Here is a 22121-nt window from a genome sequence, read left to right as displayed (position 1 = left end):
CTCGACTTGGTCACTAGTTTGAGGATGAAAAGCTATGCTGAAGCGAATGTTGGTGCCCATGGCCTTCTGGAAGGAGTCCCAAAACTTGGAACTAAATATGCTTCCACGATCTGAAGATATCAACTACAGAATGCCGTGCAAAGAGACAATCCTGGAGGTATATAGCTCTGCCAACTAAGCTGCTGTGATAGATTCTTTGATAGGAAGAAAATGAGCCACTTTAGTGAGCTTGTCGATGACAACGAAGATAGCATCATTGCCACGCTTGGACTTTGGAAATCCAGTAACGAAGTCCATCTCAATATGGTCAAACTTCCATTCTGGAATGGCAAGAGGTTGGAGGAGACCAGCTGGTCGTTGGTGTTCTGCTTTCACTCTTCTGCAGACATCACATTCATTCACGAACTGAGCAATCTCGCGCTTCATTCGAGTCCACCAATATGACTGCTTAAGGTCATGGTACATCTTTGTACTTCCAGGATGAATAGAAAGGAGTGAATTTTGAGCCTCATTCATAATGACTTTACGAAGGTCACCCTTAGGAACAACAATGTGATCCTCGAAGAATAGAGTATCCTTGTCGTCAAGGCGATAGCACTTATACTTGGGTTGGCTCTTGGCAATCCCAATCTTCACCTTCTTCACCATTGCATCAAGAAGTTGAGCCTCACGAATCTGATCTTCCAAAGTAGGAGAGACTTGGAGGTTGGCAAGGAATCCTTGAGGTACAACTTGGAGATTAAGTTTGCGGAAAGCTTCACAAAGCTCCTGTTGGTAGGGCTTGAGAATCAAACTATTGCATAAGCCTTCCTGCTCAAAGCGTCAACAATGACATTGGCCTTGCTTGGAGTATATTCAATACTCGGATTATACTCTTGAATCATTTCGACCCAACGAGTCTGCCTAAGGTTGAGGTTTGGCTGTGTGAAGATGTACTTGAGACTCTTATGATCAGTGAAGATGTCCACTTTCCTTCCCAACAAGAGATGTCTCCATGTTAAAAGATCATGGACAACTGCTGCCAACTCGAGGTCATGAGTGGGGTAGTTCTTTTCGTTGGGCTTCAACTGACGAGAGGTATAGGCCACAACTTTCTTCTCTTGCATTAACACAACACCGAGACCTTGAAGGGAAGCATCACAGAAAACCTCAAATGGTTTGGATTCATCAGGAGGAGTCAGAACTAGAGCTGTGACTAACTTCTCTTTGAGGGTGTTGAAAGCGATGTCACATTCAGGCGTCCAGACATACTTCACATGCTTCTGGAGAAGGTTGGAAAGAGGCTTCACGATCTTAGAGAAATTCTCAACGAACCTTCAACAATAGCTTGCGAGCCCAAGGAAGCTGCGGAGTTGCTTCACATTCTGAGGTGGTTCCCAATTCACAATTGCAGACACCTTCTCAGGATTAACAGCTATGCCCTTGGAGGAGATGATATGTCCAAGGTAGAGAACCTCATCGAGCCAAAACTCGCACTTTGAAAACTTCGCATAGAACTGGTGTTCTCTGAGTTTGTCCAGCACCAATCTCAAGTGCTTGGCATGATCCTCCTTGTTCTTGGAAAAGACCAAAATTTCATCGAGATAGACCAAGACGAAGTCATTTGTGTAGGGGTTGAAGATGAAGTTCATCATGCGAGAGAATGTTGGAGGAGCGTTGACAAGGCCGAAAGACATGATAGTGTATTCATATGAACCATAGCTTGTTCTGAAAGCTGTCTTGGGGATGTCTTGTTCACCAATGTGAATTTGATGATAGCCCATACGGAGGTCAAGCTTGGAGAATACTTGAGCACCTTTGAGTTGTTCGAAAAGCTCATTGATGTTGGGAAGTGGGTACTTGTTCTTTATGGTCTTCTTATTCAATGCACGGTAGTCGACACAAAGTCGGTCCGTTCCATCCTTCTTCTTGACAAAAAGAACACCACAACCCCATGGAGAAGAACTTGGTCGGGTCAGACCCACACGCTCTTGAATATCGAGTTGTTTCTTTAGCTTCTTCAACTCTTCAGGTCCAAGCTTGTAAGGACGTTTGCAAACAGGTTCTGTGCCAGGCTCAAGATCAATGACGAATTCAACTGGCCGGTGAGGAGGTATTCCTAGAAGCTCTTCTGGAAAGACGTCTTGATATTCACAAACGACTAGAATCTGAGAGATGGCATCCAACTCTCCCTTCTCATTGAGAGAAAATAGTCGAATGGTATCATCACGAGCGGCAAAGACGATCACATCCTCAGACGAGTGTGTCAATTGAATCTGCCTGGCAACACAATCAAGTTGAGCCTTGTGCTTAGAAAGCCAGTCCATGCTGAGAATTAGATCAATATCCGAGTTACCAAGGACCATTGGAGAAGACAGAAACTTATAGTCACCCATCTTGATAGAAACCTCCGGAACCATGTAGCTTGCGTGCAAGCATTTACCTGGTGAGACAACTGCTAACAGACTAGGCAAATCTTGGAAAGCCAACTCATGCTTAGATGCAAATGGTCTTGAGATGAAATAATGCGATGCACTAGTATCAAAAAGGACTTTTGCAGGAATATCATTAACAGGAAGGTTACCTGAGGGAGTCCTGGATTAGGGGGTCTCCGGACAGCCAGACTATATCCTTTGGCCGGACTGTTGGACTATGAAGATACGAGATTGAAGACTTCATCCCGTGTCCGGATGGGACTCTACTTGGCGTGGAAGGCAAGCTAGGCAATACGGATATGTATATCTCCTCCTTTGTAACCGACCTTGTGTAACCCTAGCCCCCTCCGGTGTCTATATAAACCGGAGGGTTTTAGTCCGTAGGACAACAGACAATCATACCATAGGCTAGCTTCTAGGGTTTAACCTCTCCGATCTCGTGGTAGATCAACTCTTGTAATACCCATATTATCAAGTATAATCAAGCAAGACGTAGGGTTTTACCTCCATCAAGAGGGCCCGAACCTGGGTAAAACATCGTGTCCCCTGCCTCCTGTTACCATCCGCCTTAGACGCACAGTTCAGGACCCCCTGCCCGAGATCCGCCGGTTTTGACACCGACATTGGTGCTTTCATTGAGAGTTCCTCTGTGTCGTCATCATTAGGCTTGATGGCTCCTTCAATCATCGATACCGATGCAGTTTAGGGTGAGACTTTTCTCCCCGGATAGAGCTTTGTGTTCGGCGGCTTCGCACTGCGGGCCAACTCGCTTGTCCATCTGGAGCAGATCGAGAGTTACGCCCCTGGCCACCAGGTCAGGTTTGGAAGCTTAAACTACACGGCCGATATCCGCGGAGACTTGATCTTTGACGGATTCGAGCCCCTGCCTAGTGCGCGACACGGTCACGATGAGCATGATTTAGCTTTACCATCGGACAGTGTTCAGGAGATCGCGCCGGCAACCGCTCCGACCCTCAATTCGGAGCCAGTTGTGCCATCCATGGACGGGTGGATAGACCCCGCCACGGAGGCCACACTCTCATCGGCGATCGAGCCGAGTATCGACCTTACCCTTCACGGGAGCCGTGACGCCAAACTACCGGATTCTTCCCCAGCCACGGACTTCGAACCGCCTGCGCCCATGCCTATCGAATCCGACTGGGCGCCGATCATGGAGTTTACCTCCACAGATATTTTCAGCACTCGCCCTTCGGCGACATACTGAACTCATTAAGGTCTCTCTACTTGTCAGGAGAGTCCTGGCCAAACTATGTCCGGCAGGATTGGGATGCGGATGACGAAGAAATTCGCCGCCCACCCACCACCCACTTAGTAGCCACTGTCGACGATTTGACCGACATGCTCAACTTCGACTCCGAAGACATCAACGGCATGGACGATGATGCAGGAGGCGAACAAGAACCACTGCCCACAGGGCACTGGACAACCACCTCGGCATATGACATATATATGGTGGACACACCCAAAGAAGGCAATGGCGACGGGACAACGGAGGATGACCCCTCCAAGAAGCAACCCAAGCGCCGACGTCAGCGGCGCCGCTCTAAGTCTCGCTAAAGCAAAAGCGGTAACACCGGCACAGGAGATAATAGCACTCCGGACAGTGCCGAAGACGACAACAATCCCCTCCAGCAAGATTTAGGGCAGGAGGATGGAGAAGCCAGCCCTCCCGAGAGAGCGGCAGATGGAGAGGCGGAGGATGATAATTACATGCCTCCCTCCAAAGACGAGGCAAGCCTCGACGATGACGAATTCATCGTGCCTGAGGATCCCGTCGAACAAGAGCGCTTCAAGCGCTGGCTTATAGCCACAGAAAATATCCTTAAGAAAAAGCAACAGCAGCTTCAAGTTGATCAAGATTTGCTAGCTGACAGATGGACTGAAGTCCTTGCGGCCGAGGAATATAAACTCGAACGCCCCTCCAAGAGTTACCCAAAGCGCAGGTTACTACCCCGACTGGAGGAGGAAGCACCAAAACCTACATATCCAGCATATGACGCGGCTGATCGGCCACCTCATGGCCGCAACAAAGAGGCATTCCAGCCAAAAGTTCAGCCCGCACCCCGACGCCACTCAAATAAAATTACCAAGACATGGGGAAATATGCCAGACCTGCGAGACGTATTGGAGGACAAAGAAAAACACGTAAGATCGATCTATGGATCACGAGGGCGCGCCACTATGCGAGACGATAACCGTCACGCCGGATAGAGTAAAAGTAAGTCCGACCGGGCCGAACACAATGGACAAGACTCATTTGAGCTGCGTCGCGATATAGCCCAGTACAGAGGCGCCACACACCCCCTATGCTTCACAGACGAAGTAATGGATCATCAAATCCCAGAGGGTTTCAAACCTGTAAATATAGAATCATACGATGGCACAACAAATCCTGCGGTATGGATCGAGGACTTCCTCCTGCACATCCACATGGCCCGCGGTGACGATCTACACGCCATCAAATACCTCCCACTTAAACTCAAAGAACCAGCTCGGCATTGGCTCAACAGCCTGCCAGCAGAATCCATTGGTTGTTGGGAAGATCTGGAAGCCGCATTCCTTGACAACTTCCAGGGCACTTATGTGCGACCACCAGATGCCGATGACTTAAGCCACATAATTCAGCAGCCAAAGGAATCGGCCAGGCAATTCTGGACACGGTTCCTAACAAAGAAAAATCAAATTGTTGACTGTCCGGATGCAGAGGCCCTAGCAGCTTTTAAGCACAACATCCGCGTCGAGTGGCTCGCCCGGCACCTTGGCCAGGAAAAGCCGAAATCTATGGCAGCCCTCACGACACTCATGACCCGCTTTTGCGCGGGAAAAGACAGCTGGCTGGCTCGCAGCAATAACATATCAAAGAACCATGGTACTTCGGATACCAAGGATGGTAATGGCAGGTCACGTCGCAACAAACACAAGCGCCGCATTAACAACGACAATACCGAGGATATGGCAGTCAATGCCAGATTCAAAGGCTCTAAACTCGGTCAGCGGAAAAAGCCATTCAAAAGAAGCACTCCGGGCCCGTCTAGTTTGGACCGTATACTCGATCGCTCGTGTCAAATACACGTCACCCCCGACAAGCCAGCCAACCACACCAACAGGGATTGTTGGGTGTTCAAGCAGGCCGGCAAGTTAAATGCCGAAAACAAAGATAAGGGGTCACATAGCGATGACGAGGAGGAGCCCCGGTAGCCGAACACCGGAGGACAGAAGAGGTTCCCCACACAAGTGCGGACGGTGAACATGATATACGCAACCCACATCCCCAAGAGGGAGCGGAAGCGTGCGCTAAGGGACGTATATGCATTGGAGCCAGTCGCCGCAAAGTTCAACCCATGGTCCTCTTGTCCGATCACCTTCGATCGCAGGGACCACCCCACTAGTATCCGTCATGGCGGATTCGTCGCACTGGTCCTAGACCCAATCATTGACGGATTTCACCTCACTCGAGTCCTTATGGACGGTGGCAGCAGCCTAAACCTGCTTTATCAGGACACAGTGCGCAAAATGGGTATAACCCCACAAGGATCAAACCCACAAAAACGACCTTCAAAGGCGTCATACCAGGTGTAGAGGCCCATTGCACAGGCTCAGTCACAATGGAAGTGGTCTTCGGATCCCCGGATAACTTCCGAAGCGAGGAGTTAATCTTCGATATAGTCCCGTTCCGCAGTGGCTATCACGCACTGCTTGGGCAAACCGCATTCGCGAGATTCAATGTTGTACCGCACTATGCATCTCTCAAGCTCAAGATGCCAGGACCTCGGGGGGTCATCATAGTCAATGGAAACACAGAGCGCTCTCTCCGTACGGATGAGCACGCTGCGGCCCTCGCAGTAGAAGCGCAAAGCAGCCTCTTAAGGCAATCCACCAGTTCGGCGATTCAAGACCCGGACACCTTCAAGCGCGCCCAGAGTAACCGGCAACAAGACCGCCTGGCATGTTCCGAGCTTGCATAGCAATGCGGCCCCCACCCCAGTACCAGCCAAACGGCGAAATCTATGCCACGCATACATAATTACGCATTAAAAATACCATGGGCACAGGTGGGGAGGGGGGCACGACTACGGCACGCCCCAAGACGCGGCTCAACTGCACTAGGGGCTTCCCGCCTTGTTATTTTTCTCTCTTTCAGGACTTTAATCTCTGGAAACCCCGTCCGGCAGTACGGTTGTCGGACACACGATGCAACAACCAAGGAGGCAGAAAGCTATGTCGCACCACGGAACTCCCAGGTGGTCTCTGACAACGAGTGAAATACCTGTTATAAATGACATTCCTCAGCTTGCCCTTGGAGGGGACATGTCAAATAGTCCTACTTTTTGCTTATCGCACTAATTGTATCATTCTGCTTCGACGCACCTTTTTGAATAAACAATGCATAGCACTAGACTATTACCGCATTCTCTATTCTCTCTTTTTTATACATATATATATGTTCATTCATGACATTCAGCACCCGTACACTCTGGTACGGCCAATACGCCAGGGGCTTAAGCGTACCCCATAATACGGCGTGAGAAGTCCGAACACTTTGACAGTGCGGCACCCCGAACTTATAGCATTATATGCATCATCTTCGAATCATGTCTTGGGTCAATAGTTGGGTTTGCCCGGCTCCCATGTTTTGGTACCTTACGTTCCGCTATATCGGCTAAGGTAGCACTGGGAGAACTACTACGATTGTGCCCCGGTTCAGCTGGGCTAAGCACCTCAGTAGAGAAAGATAAAACTGACTGTCATGATAAGGCGAGAGACTGGTCGCTGTTCGAGAGGTTTCGAGTCCCTAAAGACTTATGCCGCTTAGAGCGAGGAGTTGGCTTTGTCCGGCTTAAGGCGAGTATAGCGCCCCGAATTCGGCCTTCCGAATACTAGGGGCTTTGCCAAAATTTAAAATTATAGAATTCTATGGCTAAGTGAGAGTGATAAAGCATTATAGTCCGGTTGCCTTTTTCGTTGTGCTGAGCACCTCCCTCGAAGGACCCAACAATGGGAAAAGAGTGCTTAGGTTTATCCCGAACACCCTAGCACTCGTGGCATGGGGGCAGAAGCCGACGACTGGCCATCTCTCAGATTTGATAAACGGACGAACAAAAGGTAATATTTTAAATTCAAACAAGCATTGCATAGCGCAGATGAACAAGTTTTCATAATACAGGATCACACGAGCAAGTTCATTCAAACATCTTTCGCACACTCGTCCGCTACAGGATGGGCACCCTTCAGGACACCCTCATAATACATCTCGGGGTGGCGATGCTCCTTGCCCTGCGGCGGCCCCTCCTTCACCAGCTTCTCGGTGTCCAGCTTGGCCCAGTGCACCTTCGCACGGGAAAAGGCCTGGCGTGCACCTTCGAAGCAGACGGACCGCTTTATGGCCTCCAGCCGTGGGCAGGCATCTACAAGCCGCCTCACCAGGCCAAAGTAGCTATTGGGAAGGGAGTCGCCAGGCCACATCCGGACTATAAAGCCCTTCATGGCCTGTTCGGCCGCCTTGTGCAGCTCGACCAGTTGCTTCAGCTGGTAGCTCATAGGCATTGGGTGTTCGGTCCTAGTATACTGAGACCAGAACAGCTTCTCCGTCGAGCTTCCCTCCTCGGCCTGGTAAAATTTCACGGCATCCGACCCGCTGCGGGGCAAATCTACGAATGCTCCCGGAGAGCTCCGGACTCGGGTAAGTAACAAGTAATTTACTTTCACATGCTTGCTTTGCATATTGAATGCCTTACCCACCGTTATCCTCCTCATCGCCTCAATCTCCTGGAGGGCCTTTTGGGCTTCGGCCTTGGCATGCTTTGTGCTCTCAAGGGCCGCGGCAAGCTCGGACTCTCGCGTCTTCGAGTCAAGCTCCAAAGCCTCGTGCTTCTTCACAAGAGCCTGGAGCTCTTGCTGCACCTCGCCCACCCGTGCCTCTTGTTTCTCCCGCTCGGTGCGCTCCTTGGCCGCTTTGTCTTTGGCCTCGGACAGCGCTTGCTTCAGGGTCGCCACTTGGGTTGTGGCCCCTGGCACATTCATGATGATCGTGTCATTTCGCAACCACATTTTCTTTTATATATATAGACAAGGTATTACTTACCTTTGTTCTCCTCGAGCTGCCTCTTGGCAAGACCGAGCTCTTTCTCGGACCCCTCGAGGTCCTGCTTCAGTGCGGCGACCTCCGCAGTCAGTGCGGCAGAGGTCAGTAGCGAAGCCTGCATACGCATACAGACATACTTATATTAGACTCCTGCATATATTATTTGATCCTCTATTCGGCTTTTGTTTGTGAACACCAAACAGAGCATCAGGGGCTACTGTCTATGCGGTAATATTTTTCCTATATTTAAATACTTACCTCAAAGCCTGTTAGAAGGCTGGCACAGGCTTTAGTCAGTCCGCTCTTGGCGGACTGAACCTTCTTGATCACCGCACTCATAATAGTGCGGTGCTCTTCGTCGATGGAAGCGCCGCAAAGCGCTCCCAGCAGGCTGTCTGGTGCCTCTGGATGGACAAAGGTCACCAGCATGGGCGGCTTGCCCCTTTTGGAAGGGGGCCGCCTGCCTGAGTCCGGAACCACTGGAGGTTCCGGCGCGGTGTTCGGCTGAGAGCTGAACCTGGAGCCCCGGGGAGCCTTGCTCCCTTTGCTCCTGGAGTCTGGAAGGTCGCCTTGAGGCGCCTCCGGGACTGTCTCCCCCTGGCTTGGTGCCCCCTGAGACAGTACCTCGGCATTGTCCGTAGGGCAAGGAGAGGTGGCGGTTGGAAGTGTATCACTATTCATGTCCGACGAGTCCAAGAAACCGTCCGACGATGATACATCGATACGGGCTTGGGGCGGACTGCATAATCATATTCGATGTTAGGAGAAGCAGTGCGACAAAGGTATGCTATGAATTACTCTGGTATCCGAATACTTACGACTTCGCTAGGGGCTTGGCCCTGAGAAGCCACTCATCTTCGCCGTTGGCGGCGGTGGTGGAGCAGTCCGGAAGGAGAGTCCTTCCCTTCTTGGACCCCTCAGCCTCCCCGGTTGGGGCGGCCTTCCTTTTCTTGTCTCCCCGGCTGGAGGGGGAGAATCTTCATCTTTCTTCTCCTCGTTTTCGTGGGAGGAGTGCGTCTCGAAGTTATCGGACGATGAGTCCGATACCACTGGCATCGGGAACTCTTTCGGGTTCCCTTGGCCTTCTTCTTGGTCTTATCCGGCACCTCATAAGGAGCCAGAGTCCGCATCTCCGTCAAGAGAGCGTCCGCAGGGTCTTCGGGCAGAGAGGCCGGACAGTTGATCTGCTCCGATGTCTCCACCCAGTCCTGTCAAAGGCATGAGAGCTCAGACCCCGCACATTATTAAGCTATGGGAAATAAACACCCTATCAGATGTACAGAACTTACCGGATTCGCAGAACGCTTTGCGCTTAGCCCACGGTCCTCAGTAAGAGAAGGAGGGACCTCGGCGCCCTTGAACAGCACCCTCCAGACGTCTTTATGCGTCGTGTCGAAGAGCTCGCTTAGAGTTTGGTGCCGGGCCGGATCAAACTCCCATAAGTTGAAATCCCGTTGTTGACATGGGAGGATCCGGTGGAAGAGCATGACCTGGACTATGTTGACAAGCTTAAGTTTCTTTCTTATCATGTTCCAGATACACTTTTGGAGTCTGTCCAGCTCTACCGATGAACCCCACGACAGGCCCTTCTCCTTCCAGGAAGTGAGTCGCGTGGGGATTCCGGATCCAAACTCGGGGGCCACCACCCAGTTGGTGTCGCGCGGCTCGGTGATGTAGAACCACCCCGATTGCCACCCCTTTATGGTCTCCACGAAGGAGCCCTCGAGCCATATAACGTTGGGCATTTTGCCCACCATGGCTCCGCCGCATTCCACTTGTTGGCCGCCCACCACCTTCGGCTTAATATTGAAGGTCTTCAGCCACAGACCGAAGTGGGCCGGATGCGGAGGAAAGCCTCGCACACGTCGATGAACACCGAGATGTTGAGGATGAAATTCGGGGCCATATCATGAAAGTCCAGTCCATAATAGAACATGAGGCCACGGACGAATGGATTGAGGGGAAACTCCAATCCGCGGACGAAATGGGGGAGGAAAAAACCACCCTTTCATGAGGTTCTAGGGTAGGGATGATCTGCCCCGCGGCTGGCAGCCGGTGCGCGATATCCGCGGCTAAGTATCTGGCTCCACGTAGCTTTTTGATGTGTCCCTCCGTGACAGAGGAGGCCATCCACTTGCCTCCTGCTCCGGACATGTTTGGAGAGAGTTGAGGAGAAGGATGCGGACTTGGGCACTGGAGCTCGAGTGCGCGAGAATGAATGAGCAAGGAGGAAGAAGGCGTGGGTAGAAAGAGGTGAGATCTTATCCCTTTATAAGTGCGGACTAAACTATGCGCCCCCACTTGCCTGGTAAAACTCGCTTATCCCCCAAGCGCCGTAATTGATGGCGCGGTTGGGTTACCCACGTCCGTATTGATGAGAATCCCGTAATAAGGGGAACACGATCTCTGCTTTGACAAGACGTGTCAAGAAACTGCCTCGCGTTATGTGCAGGGGCTGGTTAAAGAAAAACGGTTTAAATAATTACCGGGCCGTGGCGTGAGGTCATGCTGCCAAAACGTGTCAGCAGATTAGATTTGTGGTAATATTATTCTCTCTACGGTGGTATGTGGAACTTATTTTGCAGGGTCAGACACTATCCTTGTACTCAAATTCTTTCGTGGTGTATTTGGAGGAGGAACCCGCCTTGCAATGCCGAAGACAACACTGCGTGCCGGACTCGTTGTCATTGAAGCCTGGTTCAGGGGCTACTGAGGGAGTCCTGGATTAGCGGGTCTCCGGACAGCCAGACTATATCCTTTGGCCGTACTGTTGGACTATGAAGATACGAGATTGAAGACTTCGTCCCGTGTCCGGATGGGACTCTACTTGGCATGGAAGGCAAGCTAGGCAATACGGATATGTATATCTCCTCCTTTGTAACCGACCTTGTGTAACCCTAGCCCCCTCCGGTGTCTATATAAACCGGAGGGTTTTAGTCCATAGGACAACAGACAATCATACCATAGGCTAGCTTCTAGGGTTTAGCCTCTCCGATCTCGTGGTAGATCAACTCTTGTAATACCCATATTATCAAGTATAATCAAGCAAGACGTAGGGTTTTACCTCCATCAAGAGGACCCGAACCTGGGTAAAACATCATGTCCCCTGCCTCATGTTACCATCCGCCTTAGACGCACAGTTCGGGACCCCCTGCCCGAGATCTGCCGGTTTTGACACCGACATTACCCATGATCACTTCTGACGAGTCCTCTGCCTGAGCTGCATTCATCATGTTGACCTTTGCAAACTTGGGATTATGCTTGACCACTGCATTACTAGCAGATCTCACAGGAGGAGGAGGAGGAGGAAGCCGCCTCTGGTTGAAGCATTTGTTTGCATAGTGACCCTTCTGCTGACACTTGTTGCACGTGACCTCTGAGAGCGGACGGTGATACAGAGCACTTGACCTTGGAGCATGAGACGAAGCCTTGTTCTGAAAGCCTGGGTTGGGTGGGTGGGAAGATTCATTGCCACCTTTGCTCTTCTGCTGATAAGGCTGATGGAACGGAGGAGGAGGAGGCAACCAATACTTTTGCTGCTTAGCTTCCACTTGAGTTGAAGAAGAAGGAGTTGCATCCCTGACTCTCTTCTTGGAAGCATCGCACTTGAGCTGAGCAGCCTCTTGCTTTGCCATGTTGTAGAATTTATCATACTTTTTCGGCTCAAAAAGCACAAGGGCTAGTTGCATATCTTCTCTGAGGCCACCTCTGGACTGATAAATCATGCTCTTCTCGTCAGGGACGTCTTGCTTGGCGAAGCGAGCGAGCTTCTGGAACATGATGTTGTATTGGTAAACAGACAAGCTGCCTTGCTTCAGATTGCGGAACTCCTCACGCTTGCTCTCAACAACATTCCGAGGAATGTGGTGAGCTCTGAAGTCTTGGCGGAAATCACCCCAGGTAATCACACGACCTCCTCTGGAATCTTTGTATTGCTGATACCACTTTGCAGCTTGGTCTTTGAGTTGGAACGAGGCAAACTTGACAAAGTCCTCAGGCCTGATGTTGCTGCACTCGAAATGTTTGCAGATATCCACGAGCCAATCATCAGTGTGTGTGGCCTCGACTCAGTTACTGAAGGTCTTTGGCTAGTTTGCGAGGAACTGGTTGAGTGTAGCAAACTGAGTTTGATTGTTGCCATGGCCTTGATTTCCTTGGTTGCGCTCTTGCAAGAGTTGCATAATCAGCTGCGTGTTGGCGTTGGTAGCGGCCATCACAGCTTGCGATGCCTCCGGAGGTGGAGGTGGTGGCGGTGGTTCCGAATTCTGACGCGTTGGAGGAGCCATCCTGAAGAGGGTGACATCCGTTAGCATCTTGAAAGACATATATTCAAGCTAAATCAAATGGATCGGAATTGCAACATATAGCCTTAACATTCGAACAAAAATGAACGAAGGAATTCCAATTAAATGGTCGCACTTCCATAAATTGAGAAGCCACTTAGAGGTAGATGAATAAAACAACAAGGTACGGACATGAACAAATACTTGGTAAGGATTACCCAACCACAAACCAAATATCTGCGGAACAAATACTAGAGCTACATGAATTCCCACCAATGAAACTCCCGAAACTTTCCGGTTATGCAATCAGGTGTTGGGGATACAGGGGAAGCATAATATCTCACCCAAAACTAGCAAATCCTACATCCAGCTGTACCCATCCTTCAACATATAACCAAGAAACCTTCGGAAATCATTTACCTCAACCTTCGAAAAGCATCCGTTATACGAGTTATGGCAATACTCCCGAACTCCCGCCCCAGTACTGGGTGGCGTCGAGGTTATCTCACCATCAACTGCATAAAAGAGCTTTTTGATGTCGGCGAAACTCAGGTATTCCAGAACTGCAACGATAAAATTATGACGACAACACCTCAGAGCTCAACTCCCCGGGACACTGCCACAACCCCTAAATGTCAGGAGGCACCAAGAACAATGTTCTCGTCACAAAACCATTAGAACAATTCCAAGATACCCGCGTGATCCTAAAAAAATTAGTGAAATTTGAGAAGAGAAGAGTCAAAACTGTACGTCAGGATGCCTCACCAGAGCGACGAAGGGACTGAGGAGTAAAAAGAATCCTACTCTCCGATATATATATAATCCTAAAAGACTCAAAAGATTTTTCTAGACTCAACAACTCCATTGATTCGATCAAGCAGGGGGCTCCTAAGTCGGGGAAGGCTCTGATTACCAACTTGTAACACCCACGATGCGGCTATATCTCCCACGTGTCGGAGCACGACTTAGAGGCATAACCGCATTGTAGGCAATGTCGCAAGAGGGGTAATCTTTACACATCCCATGTACTGAATAAGAAAGAGGTACAGAGTTGGCTTACAATCGCCACTTCACACAATACATAAATATAGCATTACAATCATCCAGATACAATCAAGGTCCGACTACGGAACCAAAATAAAGACAACCCCAAATGCATAAGATCCCCGATCGCCCCAAACTGGGCACCACTACTGATCGTATGGAAAGAAATCGTAGTAACGTCCTGAGTCCTCATCGAACTCCCACTTGAGCTCAGCCGCATCTCCTGGAATGGTATCATCGGCACCTGTATCTGGTTTTGGAAGTAATCTGTGAGTCACGGGGACTCAGCAATCTCGCACCCTCGCGATGAAGACTATTTAAGCTTATGGGTAGGTAAAAGGTATGAGGTGGGGCTGCAGCAAGAACTAGCATATATGGTGGCTAACATACGCAAAAGAGAGCGAGAAGAGAAGGCAAAGCACGTTCGAGAATCTATGATCATGAAGTGATCCTAGAAATACTTACGTTCAAGCATAACCCGAGACCGTGTTCTCTTCCCGGACTCCGCCGAAAAGAGACCATCACGGCTACACACGTTGTTGATTCATTTTACTTAAGTTTACTTTCAGGTTTTCTACAGCCGGACATTAACAAATTCCCATCTGCCCATAACCGCGGGCACGGCTTTCGAAAGTTCAAATCCCTGCAGGGGTGTCCCAACTTAGCCCATCACAAGCTCTCACGGTCAACGAAGGATATTCCTTCTCCCAGGATGGTCCGATCAGACTCGGAATCTCGGTTACAAGACATTTCGACAATGGTAAAACAAGACCAGCAAAGCCGCCCGATGTGCTGACAAATACCGATAGGAGTCACACGTATCTCGTTCTCAGGGCACACCGGATAGGTCAAGCTACGAGTAAAACCAAACCTCGAGTTGCCCCGAGGTGGCCCCGCAGGCTGCCCATTTCAGACCAACACTCAGAGGTGCACTAGCCCGGGGGGGATTGAAATAAAGATGACCCTTGAGTCCGCGAAACCCAAGGGAAAAAGGCTAGGTGGCAAATGGTAAAACCAAGGTTGGGCCTTGCTGGAGGAGTTTTATTCAAGGCGAACTGTCAAGGGGTTCCCATTATAACCCGACCGTGTAAGGAACGCAAAATCAAGGAACATAACACCGGTATGACGGAAACTAGGGCGACAAGAGTGGAACAAAACGCCAGGCATAAGGCCGAGCCTTCCACCCTTTACCAAGTATATAGATGCATTAAAGTAAACAAGATATAATAATGATATCCCAACAATAATCATGTTCCAACAAGGAACAAACTCCAATCTTCGCCTGCAACTAACAACGCTATAAGAGGGGTTGAGCAAAGCGGTAACATAGCCAAACAACATTTTGCTGGGACAAGGTGGGTTAAAGGTTTGACATGGCAATATGGGAGGCATGATAAAGCATGTGGTAGGTATTGCGGCATAGGCATAGCAAAAGAGCGAGCAACTAGCAAGCAAAGATAGTAGTGATTTCGAGGGTATGATCATCTTGCCTCCAAAGTTCTCCGAGATGACGTAAGCTTGATCCTCGTAAGCGTACTCAATGGGCTCCTCGATCATGTACTCGTCTCCCGGGTCTACCCAAAGCAAGAACACAAGCAAAGGGAGACACAATCAACCACGGTGCAATGCGTAAGCAACATGATGCAAAACATGGCATGACATGCGGGATGTGATATGCAATGCATATGCATGCTCCGGAAGGAAAAGATTGAACCAGACCTCAACTTGGCAAACCAAGAGTGCCGCTGGAAAGGTGAGTTGATTTCGGTCGAAATCAATATAAAGATCACCGGAATCGGATGCACGGTTTGCAAATGGCAAGCAAAACAATAATGGCATAAAGCTGCGATTAACAGCATGATGCCATCTAAATGCATCAAGAAAAATAAGCTACTGCACTCTAACATAGCAACGAAGCACATAACAGTGATCCACTCAAGATGCTTGACAAAAGATGAACACTGAGATACGGCTAAATCACACAATAGCAGGTTCAAACAAGCATGGCAAAAGTGCAAAAGATATCAGGTTCACAGACTTAGTAAAAATAACAACATGACAGGATTTAACATCAGGAAGCAATGTTCGGAGCAAGATATCGACATGCTACAGGAGCATATCATGGCAAAGCAGGGCATGGCATGAAACTACTCAAAGCATATAACAAAATTCCCTTACTGACCATAAGCCAAAAGGGATCAGAAAATACAATGGCACCCATATAAACATAGCAAGTTTCGTTAACAGATTCAGACTTAGCAAAAAACTGGACATTGCAAAAACAGAGTTACGTAGGCATGTTTGCAAGCTCAATGCACTCACCACAAGGCATTGCATGACAAACTAAGCATACACCCAGCAAGAAGACATGTTCAAGTAGCTAACCATGGCAAGAACAAACTCATAGCATGCATGGATCAACTACAACAACCCTGGCAAAATTGCATAACATGTAAACAATCTGTCAGGAACATTTTATAGCAAAAGGGGAGCAAGATTGAGTCAGGCTAGGGTACTCCATAATTGCAAACAAAGACATGGATGAATAGAGCATAACAATATATCAAAATCATCCTTACTGGACATGCTCAAAAGAGGCATGGATCACTTTGTAGCCACATGAATACATTGCATAAAAATAACATCAGGGAAATGACTTAGAAGAATTCTAAGTCCCTGAAATCAGCAACATCACGAGAGCTACTTTGCATGCTTGTGCTAGTCACCACAATGATCAAAAAAATACATGGTATACACCCCTGTAAAGATGGCATGGCATAGCCCAAAACACATGTAGGGCTCAAGTTCATAGGAGGCACACATTAAACATGGCAAAAATGACAAATGTCCATAATCTGTTAAGAAACAGAAACTAACATTATATAGCACTCTTGCAATAGCATTTAGGGCATCAAGATGAACTCAAACAAGCATGGTGCAATGGAATGAAATGAATATCACATTCAGACGAACAATTCGATATATTACACGCCCAAAACGGAGCTACGGATGCAGAGATACGACATGATGAAGAATGCTTAACAAAATGAACAGGGACGAGAACTTAGAGAAATTTAGACCTCTCCGGCCAGATCTAGCGTTCGGGCGCGGAATCCGAGGTTCGTCGGGATCTCGCCGGAGTTGCGTCGCGGTGGCCGGAGTTTGCCGAAGAAGAGGAAGGAGAGGTCGGGGAGGTTGGAGGTCGCCGGATCCGGCGGGGCGGCGTGCGGCGGAGGAGAGGCGACTGCAATGGCGAGGCGGCGCAAGGAGGAGGCGGCGGCCGGAGCGGCAGACCGCGGTGGCGCGGGTCGCCGGTGTGCGGAGGCGGCGAGGAAGAGGAGCTCGGACGGAGGGTTTCCCGCGGGCGGCGGCGGCGGAACGGGCTGGGCGGGCCCCGCCTGGGCCCGGCGGGCCATCGCGCGGGTGGCGGCGCGGGGATGTGGACGCGGGGCGGCGGCGAATCCGAAGATGACACGTGGCGGCGGCGGGTGGCGGGATTTTTGTCCGGCGGCGCCCGGACACGTCCGCGAGCGCGGAGGGGAGAGGGAGCTAGGATTTCATCCGGGATTTTTGGGGGGAGGCACCTATTTATACATAGAAGGAGCTAGGAGACTCCAAATGAAGTGCGGTTTTCGGCCATGCAATCGTGATCGAACAACCGAGAGGATGGAGGGGGTTTAGGTGGGTTTTGGGCCACTTTGGAGAGGTGTTGGTCTGCAACACACACGAGGCCTTTACGGTTCCTCGGTTAACCGTTGGAGTATCAAACGAAGTCCAAATGGCACGAAACTTGACAGGCGGTCTACCGGTAGTATACCAAGGCCGCTTGGCAAGCCTCGGTCCAATCCGAGAACGTTTAACACCCGCAGACGACAAGAAGCAAAAGGGAACACCGGAAGACGTAGGAGTGTCGGAATGCAAAACGGACAACGGGGAAAATGTTCGGATGCATGAAACAAACACGTATGCAAATGCGATGCACATGATGACATGATATGAGATGCATGACCTGGTCAAAATGCAAAACGAAGACAAAACCCAACCACGAGGGAATATCATAACTTAGTGCCGAAAATGGCAAGAGTTGGAATATAAATATGGCAAGTTACATACGAGGCGTTACATTAAAATATCTTCAGCAAAGCATATTAAGCTTCATTACCTCCTCGGCGGTGGCTTCGCCCTGCGCGGCTGGACGAGATCGTCCTCAGAAGAGTCATAAAGGACGACCTTGGCGGGGATGGATGGCTGCCTGATTTGGACCACAAAGGCCTTTTGGCGCCTCCGGCGCCTCCGAGGAGGCTCGACCTCCTCGATGTCTTCGTATGCCACCCTCTTCCTTTTAGGGGAGGATACCCCTTCCTTCCCGACCTCCTTCTCTGCCTCCTTATGGATGGAGAAAGCCCGAGTGTCCTCGGATCTTGTATCCGAAGGATCTCGGAGGTGGAGTCCTTCCCTCTTTTTCGTTTCCTTCTCCTTCTTGGCCAGAACCTTGTAAGGCGTCATGGTCGAAACAGCCTCGAGCTAAGGGGTCCGCTCCCCCTCTGGTGATAGTGCCAGGCACGATATCTGCTGCGCCTTGGCAAGTCATTTCTAGAAGCGAAAGGGAAAGGCATTATTGGTTTGCGGAATGAGACCTGGAGATGGTAGAAGTAAAACCAACATGAGTTAAGCTACTTTACCTTGGGCGGCCTGAGCTGGTAGAAGAAAAATTGTGCATTTGAAAATTGTTTGTGAATTACAAAAACATACGAAATTTGAACAAAGTTCATGAATGTGGAAAATGTTCTCAAATATAAACAAATTCACAAATTTAAAGTTCAATGATTTTAAATTATTTATGAATTTGAAAATGTTCATGAAATCAAAAAAAATCACCGATTTGGTAAAAAGATCATGAATTAAAAAATCTTCATGAATTTCAAAATCGGTCAGAAATTTAATAATGTTCATAATATAAAATTAATCATCAATACTTATTAAAAAGTTCACACATTTGAAAACAAAACACGAGTTTCAAAAAAAGTAAAGAAATTATAAAAAGCTTCGTGAATTTAAAAAAAATAAAAAATAAAAAAGGGAAAATGCCTTTTGGTGGCCAAGCTACCTGGAGGCCGGTATCTGTGCCGTTGAATGTTTCGCTGATCAGTGCCCCACACATACATGTAGCTGCCGTATTTCAGCAACAATCCTTTTCTTTTTGGGGGGAGGGGGGGGGGCATCATGGCTAGCTTTATAAAATCACAAGATAATTACATCGTTTACTAATTGGCTGATAAGAAAACCCAGAGGTTCATTAGTCCAATTATCATCACTCTTATTACAAAAACTGAATTTAGCTAGCTCATGAGCTACCGAATTAGCATCACGATAACAATGTAAAAAGAGGACCTTCCCTATTGAAGTTGTTGTATCAATGCATTCTGCAAATATTGCAGCTGCTGCATCCCACTATTGATTTTGCCCCTGGCAATAATTCACCACACTCAAAGAATCAGATTCCGCTTCAATTCTGTTAAATCCCAAATTGTTTGCCAAGTTTAAACCATCTCGCATTGCCATGGCCTCAACTGTCGATACATCAGCTGCCACCGGAATGAATCTACATTGAGCAGCAATAAAACGGCCTTTATCGTCCCGTAGGACAGCACCTGTCGCCCCGGATCCCTCCTCTGCATGGTAGGAAGCATCTACGTTTAATTTGATAAATTTCGGTTCCGGGGTCTTTCATTTATGCTCGGTCATTTCAGCGACAAGCCGAGGCCAGCATGGCTAGCTTTATAAAATCACAAGATAATTACATCGTTTACTAATTGGCTGATAAGAAAACCCGAAGGTTCATAGTCCAATTATCATCACTCTTATTACAAAAACTGAATTTAGCTAGCTCATGAGCTACCGAATTAGCAACACGATAACAATGTAAAAAGATGACCTTCCCTATTGAAGTTGTTGTATCAATGCATTCTGCAAATATTGCAGCTGCTGCATCCCACCATTGATTTTGCCCCTGGCAATAATTTACCACACTCAAAGAATCAGATTCCGCTTTAATTCTGTTAAATCCCAAATTGTTTGCCAAGTTTAAACCATCCCGCATTGCCATGGCCTCAACTGTCGATACATCAGCTGCCACCGGAATGAATCTACATTAAGCAGCAATAAAACGGCCTTTATCGTCCCGTAGGACAGCACCTGTCGCCCCGGATCCCTCCTCTGCATGGTAGGAAGCATCTACGTTCAATTTGATAAATTTCGGTACCGGGGTCTTCCATTTATGCTCGGTCATTTCAGCAGCAAGCCTTTTCTAGTACCCCGTGTTGATATTAAACCAACGGTGACAGCTCATGCAGAGGACTCGGTACGGTGGAGCGCGCACAATTGTCATCAAAAGGCCACACATGTTCATAGCGGAGTGTCCCAAGTGAGGTACATGGGATCGACTCGGTGGTCATGTTCCTGTGTGGAGCAGAGAGCTGTTCGAGCTGATCGTTGGGATTTTATGCCGTTGCCAATGGCAGTCTTCCTATTTGTAGCCGAGATGCATTGCAGGCCAGTCATCCCCAACTCAAACACAGCTCTAGCTATGGCGTCTTCATCTTCCTCGGTGCGATCCTGAGCAAGGCAGCAGCACCTGCCGCTCATCCAGTTCACATCGAGACCAACATCAACGGCCAACCCGGCGAGTATTTTGGGAAGCGGTTCTACAAGTGCCCAATCGATTGCGTAAGTACCTGCTGAACTTGCGTACGTCAAACATCAGGCTACGCCCATGAAGATATAACCAAGAAACAGCAACAGCAGAATTCCAATCGCTGATACAGTTAACTCACACTCTTGAACAGAGCACCATGACAAAGTCAGTGCATTACACGATTTTTTTAAACAAGTGATGAACGAGCGAACACAAACATAGAAACAAGCTCACAACTACGCAGGCACAAGCAGTTCGGAAAATCTTCCATTTGACAAACAGCTGATTATTAAGCTAGCAAACTGAATTTCGAGCATCGGCAGTACTGAAAATCAATCTTGAAAATCTTGCTTGGGTTGAAGCAACGACCGATTCCACAGCAGCGATATCTCCCCCTAAAAGATCACTGGCATCCACCCTGGGAACCAATCTGCAACAAACCACAGGAAGTCATCCTTTTCAAATCTAACACGATGGGGCAGTGGAACCAAAAACGATAGCTACCGTAGGAAACATGCTATACAGGCACAACTTGTTCCCAGCTCAAGAACAAACTAGTCTAAATTGAAAGATCGGATGTAGTTTACCCTAATTCGGCTTCCTCGAAGAAAAACTCCACCCCATCCATGGCGATCCGTCGCAAACCCAGCTGCCACGAGAAACGATGAATGGCCGCCGGGCCTAGCGAGGCAGAAAAGCTGTTCGACGTATAGTCATCCTATTAATCACCCAACGACCCACCTACTCGTGCAACATTTAAAACAGCCCGGAGGTACATGACGTCTGTGCAGAAAACAGTGAACATCAGGCCCGTGTGCAAACACAGCACCGGAGATCATGGCACCGATGTATTTCAACTTAATGGCGACTGAATAAGGAAATGGAAATAAAGCAGCACACATTGTAGCGCGATAAACCACTGCCTAGGTACCAGCCTCCAGGTAGCTCGGCCACCAAAACGTCCCTCTCATTTTTTTGCCATATATAATGAAAATATATGATGTGAATGAAAATAGTTGATCATGTATTGAAAAAAATGTTAATCAAGCATTTGAAAAATGTTAACCAAGTATCTGAATTTTTTAATGAAGCATTTGAAAAATGTTAAACCCGTACAGAAAAGTGTTTGTCATGTATATGAAAAATATATATGAAAATGAGGTGTATGAAAATATGTTGGTCATGTATTTAAAAAATCTCAAATGTGTATAAAAAGGTTCCTCGTGTACACAAAAAATTTACAACCTACACTAAATGAAAAGTAGGCATCAAAATCATATATTCTTAAAAGGTTGATTCTATATTTTAAAACATAATAAACATGTATATAAAAATGTTCTTGATGTAAACGAAATATCTACATTCTGTGAAAAATGTCATTGCCTTCAATAAATGTTCAACATGTATTAAAAATGTTGACCTGTTCAAAAAAATGTTAATCTTATACTTGAAAAATGTTAAATATGTATTAGAAATATACTGGATATATTCCATACTGTACAATGTGTATGAAAAAAGTAGACATCCAATAATACAGGTTTTCAACAAGTGTTAATCATGTATTTAAAACTCTAAACATGTAT

The 22121-nt window shown here is 48.2% G+C and overlaps 1 long non-coding RNA gene across 1 annotated transcript; it reads right to left on the bottom strand.

The window, feature by feature from the left end:
• Positions 1–20647: 20647 nt before the first annotated feature.
• On the bottom strand, positions 20648–21256 carry LOC123154018 (uncharacterized). Its single transcript, XR_006476607.1, has 2 exons — positions 21126–21256; positions 20648–20968 (listed from the first exon to the last, which is right to left on the bottom strand). It is a non-coding gene; the product is annotated as an uncharacterized lncRNA (long non-coding RNA).
• Between the last annotated feature and the right edge of the window lie 865 nt (positions 21257–22121).

Source organism: Triticum aestivum, chromosome 7A (assembly GCF_018294505.1).
Source record: "Triticum aestivum cultivar Chinese Spring chromosome 7A, IWGSC CS RefSeq v2.1, whole genome shotgun sequence".
In the NCBI taxonomy this organism is placed as follows: Eukaryota; Viridiplantae; Streptophyta; class Magnoliopsida; order Poales; family Poaceae; genus Triticum; species Triticum aestivum.
This window is presented reverse-complemented; position numbering and strand designations above follow the sequence as displayed.